Source organism: Gavialis gangeticus, unplaced genomic scaffold, assembly GCF_001723915.1.
Source record: "Gavialis gangeticus isolate Ggan-Ray unplaced genomic scaffold, GavGan_comp1, whole genome shotgun sequence".
NCBI classification, from domain to species: Eukaryota; Metazoa; Chordata; order Crocodylia; family Gavialidae; genus Gavialis; species Gavialis gangeticus.
The window spans coordinates 34,134,415-34,139,677 of NW_017728997.1; the positions used below are offsets into that span (position 1 = coordinate 34,134,415).

At 53.2% G+C, this 5,263-nt stretch overlaps 1 long non-coding RNA gene across 1 annotated transcript in view; it reads left to right on the top strand.

Moving 5' to 3' along the window:
* Nucleotides 1-2,099: 2,099 nt before the first annotated feature.
* LOC109289130 overlaps nucleotides 2,100-5,263 on the top strand; it is an 8,677-nt gene continuing 5,513 nt past the window's right edge. Inside the window, exon 1 of the long non-coding RNA XR_002095304.1 lies at nucleotides 2,100-2,169. This is a non-coding gene — a long non-coding RNA (uncharacterized LOC109289130). The remainder of the gene's footprint in view (nucleotides 2,170-5,263) is intronic.

Consider the following 5,263-nt stretch of genomic DNA (forward strand, 5'->3'; position numbering starts at 1 on the left):
CATGACCTGCTGCTGGGGGAGGGGGGAACTGAGTCCCTTGTGAGACCCTGAGGCACCAGTCATGGTGTGAGGTACCCCAGCTCCCCATCTCTGTGGGGGACCCCAGGAAAAGAGTATGGGTCACAGAGAAGCCTGCCAGAGCTTCCCCTGACTGGTCCAGATGGGGGCCAGGACCAGGAGGGTCGGAAGGGCAAGGAGACCCACCGAGAGGGACTCCCAAGAGCCGGGGGCCTGGGGTCCTGACTGGCCTGGGGGTGGGCTGGGGCTAGTGTGAGCCAAAGGTCCCAGTGAGGGGACCACACCCAAAGGGGAACTGATGGCAGGGAGATATGTGGCCTAGTATGATAGTGCCAGTCTGCCTGAAGGGAGGAATCCAGGCGGGGTCCTACGGTAGGAATCTGGGCCCCATTGTGGAGGACTTGTGTGTGTGAGAACATCATGAGGTCATCTGTAAGGCCTGGGCTGTGGTGTAGGGGAGGAATGGAGCTGCAGATGGTGCCCCTCTAGCAGAGGCACAAAATGGGCAGCCTCCCGCTTAAATTTTATCTATTAATTAATTATTAAGATCAAGGCATGACAGGTGAGAAGGCAGGCAATTTGCCCAGAAACAGGTGGGTGGGCCATGCAGAGATCAGCCCTGGTAGACCCCGTTACAGTACTCATTGCAGTGAGCAGGGGACCAAAGCTGAGGAAGAATTTGCAGGTGCCTTTGAGTGGACAGGGCAGCAATGGGCAGAGTTTACAACAGAGGTGGAAGATCCCAGCTATGTCAAGATTTGTGCCCCTAGGAAAATTCCCTTCATCTTCTAACAAAAGGTGGATTGATCCGTTGCTCTGGGAGCCCCAGAGCAATAAACAGGAGTGGGCAAAATATGGCCCATGGGCTGGATCCACCTGCCAGGTTCAATCTGGCCCATGGGTGGGTTGTCATAAGCTTATTGGATCTGATCTGTGGGCAGCTCTGGCTCCAGCCATTGCATGGTACCAGGTGGGTGGGGCTCTTCCCACTCAGCATCAGCTCTTGATGTGGTGGCATCTGTTGTGGACTGGGGTGAGGCCTTCTGCCAGTGGGTGGGTGACATCAGCTGTGGATGTGCAGGTTCAGGAGACCCAGTGCAGGACATGCCAGCAGCATCCACAGCTAACTGTGCCCCCCTGGCTGGCATAAGCTCCCACCCAGAGCTGTGACCCAGGACCTGCTGGGGGTGTCAGAATGGGCTAAAGCAGGGCTGGCCAAGCTGCGACAGGTGGCCCACATGTATGTGGTAGGGGCAGCTGCTGACACCAGCCCTGGGTGCTCAGCAGCTGAGTGGAGGGAGGGAGGGTCAGAGACCTCAGGCATGTGGTGCTGAGCATTGTGGGACACCCCCGTAAGGGGCTCGGCTGTAACCTGGCCCAACGTCTACACCTGATTTCTGAGTTGGGTCTTTCCTCGCTGTAGCAAACTGTGCAGGGCGTGGACAAGAAAGGACTCATGTGGTTCCTGGCAGTGACAACTCCTGGCAGCAGCATCCTGCCCCTGCTGCGCTCCCGGCGGCGGCTCCGCGCACCCCGCCTCCATCCTGGCCCCTCGGGGCACAAGCGGTCTTGGCCGGCAGGTTCCTTGGCAGTGGCTGGAGCGGAGGCCGGACCCCGCCACCGCGCGGCCAGAGCGCCGCGACCCTCGGAAAGACGGAGCTGGCGGGATGCCCAGGGCGGGCCCCTCGCTCCAGGCCGCGCGCTGTAGCTCGGGCCCGAGCGCCCCCGTTGGGCCCGGAGCAGCGGGAACCCTTGGGGGCGGGGTCCGCAGCTCAGCCAGTCCCCAATGGGGCCGGCGGTGGGGTGGTGCCACCTCTGCACTTCCTCCAATGAGGGGCCCCACAAATGGCGGCGGGCCGGGGCGGGGGCTCTGCCTTGTAGCCCAATGAGCGAACAGGAACCCACGAAATGGGTGGAGCCCCGTGATCTCTCGCTCAATGAGAGCGCGGGAGTCCCGTGAGCGACGGGTAGCTTCGTTCCCCCTCCCCCATCGCCGCCAGGGAGCGGGGCGGGGCCGTGGGCGCCTGCTCCAATGAGCGGCGCGGGGGAGGGCGCGTCGTCCCTTCCCGTGGTGCATTGCGTCAAGCGGCGGCACTGGCGGCCTGGACTCCATCCGGGTCCTGGGCGCTGCTCTGGGTCACCCTGCGGCAGGTAGCAGGCTGCGGGCGGGGCCCCGAGGAGGTGGCGCGGGGGGGAGGGTGCCTTCCCGGGGTGATTGCCCCCAGGTGCGCAGGCATCTGCAGGGTCGGCTGCGGGGAGGCAGCGTGCTGGATCCCGGCGGCAGCTTTGGTGGGGCGGGGCGGGGCTGGGCCGCCTCAGCCATCTTCTCCCAGTCACATTTTTCGCATTGAGGGGTACCCCCCCGCCCTCCAGACTAACTTGCAGGCCCGGAAGTCCCACCCCTGGGCGGTACGGACTGGCCGGTTGGTCTCAACGCCCGTCTGCTATAGGTGGCGGGTGCCGTCAGTGCCTGATACGTCACTTCCGCTATCAAGTGTGTGGGCAGGGGAGACCTTGGCTGCGGGGGGGTCCGTTCCCCCCTGCGCCCAAGGCAGGCGCCGCCTCGGTCCCCGCGACCCGGCGTCCCTGAGCAGACCCGCGCCTTCTCTGAGGGGCGGTGGCTGGGCCGTGGCCTCTCGCCAGCAGGGTCGCGACTGCCCGGCGCCCTTGGCAGCGCGGGGGGCCAGTCTCCAGCGCCGGCCCCCCGGGGTGGGGGAGATGGGGAAGGGGGCTGGGAGCGCCCTGCCGCAGTGTCCGCCCGCGGACGCCCCCTCCTGGGCCGGGCCGGGCCGGGCCACAAGGCACCGTGGGCGGCAGCCGCTTAGGAGGCGGCGCAGTGGACTGCAGGCGCGGGCCGACGTGTTCGTCTGCGCGGGCCCCGCCGGCCTCTAGCCCCCGGCATTTTGCCTTAAGCGACGGCATCTCAGCGCTGCAGGGCTACGAGGGGTCTGGAGAGCTGGGTCACGCGCTGTAGGAGGGAGGGGTAGGAAGTTGTTTAAGGAAAGGAAATTGATAGGATTGACCGTGTAGCCAGTCAGCAGTACTGTTTGCATGGGGTGAGGTGATGCCAAGGAACTTCCATCCTTGCTCACAGCTGTTAGTTGCATTTTTTTTTTTTTTTTTTTTTAACTCTGAATTGCGAGAATTATGCTTGGTATGTTTATATGCTGTCATTCTGCTGCCGCCTTGCATAAGCTTAGCATAAAATCCTTGAGGTGTATGCCTGTAGCTTTGCATATTGACATTCCTTTGGTTTTGCGCTCCTTCATTTCATAGCAGGCCTGTTAGAAAATTGGCAGAGTTTTAAAGACTCCCTTAAGAGTAAGAATTTCCTCTCATTTTCAAGGTCGTGACACCTCACTTCTCTGGAGCTGTTACATTCCTGGGGTTTGAATGTATGGGTCAATACAAATGATTTGTTTTTTCCAAGAGAAATGTCAAGTAAAAAGCAGGTTTTTAGTGTTTCAATAGCTTTTTTGTTAATCTGACTAGGTCATAAACTTTACAGCTAGTGTTTGTAGAATAATGTTTTTTTCAATTTAAATGGCATCAAATTCTATAGATAGCAAAATTTTTTGCTTTCATTTTTGCTGGGCAACTGTTTCTTTACTTTGGAAACGCTGAGGGTTAATTTTTGTTGAACTTATTTTTCACAACAATGAAGAGTGTCAAGATTCCATGTTCTGACACTGAACAAGAGAGGGGAAACACGACAGTTAATGACTAGTACCTTGCAGTAATAAAGTATTTTATTAAATGGCTTTTCTGGTCAAAATGTTCTTGGCCTTTTGGTTGTAATGTTTGTTGCATTAATGTTTGCACAGACTTACTTGAGTCCAGATTTTAGCAAATACTTTTTTCTCTGTTTCTCATACTTGTTCAAATGTGTATTTAACAGTAGAAGAGGGGCAGTTATTGAACAACCCTTTAAACTGGTTGTACTGAAGTTTGTGCAATTTAATATGATCAATCTGAACTTTGAAACCATAATCTAACCATATTGAAACAGTAGTTTCTCCTTAAGGGGACTCTGTTCTGTCAAAAGGATGCATAGTCAGAGGCTTTGGTTCTCCTCGTAAAATAGAATTATCGTGCATGCAGTAAGCAAAACAATGCTTAATCAAATAATCCAAAGTGTTTGTGTGGTTGTTTTTTTGTTTGTTTTTTAGTTCAGCATTAGAAATCATGCTTATTATAGTCCCCATTTAAAAAAATCTTCTAATTTTGTCTTTTTAACTAGTACTTGGAAGATCACTTATTTGAATGATCTCAAATTTTAATGGAAAGCATCAGGATCTGTGGAGATAAATAGGAGGAGTTTGATTTGTGTTATGGATTGCTGCACCTCCAGCTGATGATGTGCCTGCTTTAAGGATGCAAGCTTTATGGCTTGTTAAACATTAAATTATTCAGTCTTCTAATCATTCTTTATATTGATGCACAAACTTAATTTAGAAAATTATATATGCATGACAGATGCTCTGTTAGTAGGAGCAAATTGTTTCTATAGCTGTTGGTTTGAGGAAAGAATTATGAAAGCAAAGGTATATATGTAAACCTTTTTCCCTTTAAAATAACGTACAAATAAAACATATAATTAACTTTGCATGTTTGTAGCTTGAGGTAAGTTTAATAAGGTTAATCTGAAAAGGAATTTAGATCAAATACATCTTTTATTTCTGATATTAAACATTCTTCATCTAGGAAACATGGTCTTAATGAAAGATGACTACCAATGGCAATAAATAACTGACATTAACTAGTTCTATGAGAGAGTGGTTCAGCCCTGTAACACTTCAGGTGATGTTCAAGGTGGTTCCTCACCTTCCCAGGAAGAAAATGGCAGGCTTCTGTTTGTTGGGAGTTCTAAATATATGTAATGGTATATTATATTTTATTCCAAGACTAGGTCTTCCCCATTTAACATGGTGGGGGGAGATTGGTCCCCTCATCTTGGAATTGAGTATGAGGTGGAGGGCAGGCAACTGCTATGGCACCAGCTCTGAACTGAACCCTGGGTTAGGGCTTGAGCTGCAGCTGCTGCTGCACCCCTTGCCTCCCCTTCATCAGCTGTGGGGCCCTGTTTTCCCCGGCCCCCATCTCTTTCCTGTGCTATTTCTAACCCTGGCAGCCTCAGGCCTCTGCTATTTACCCTTGCTCTGGTGCTTGCAGGCAGACTGTCCCAGCTGCACCTGACTCCAATGTACAGTTTTATACTTTTCCATATCCAGAATCTAATTGGGGG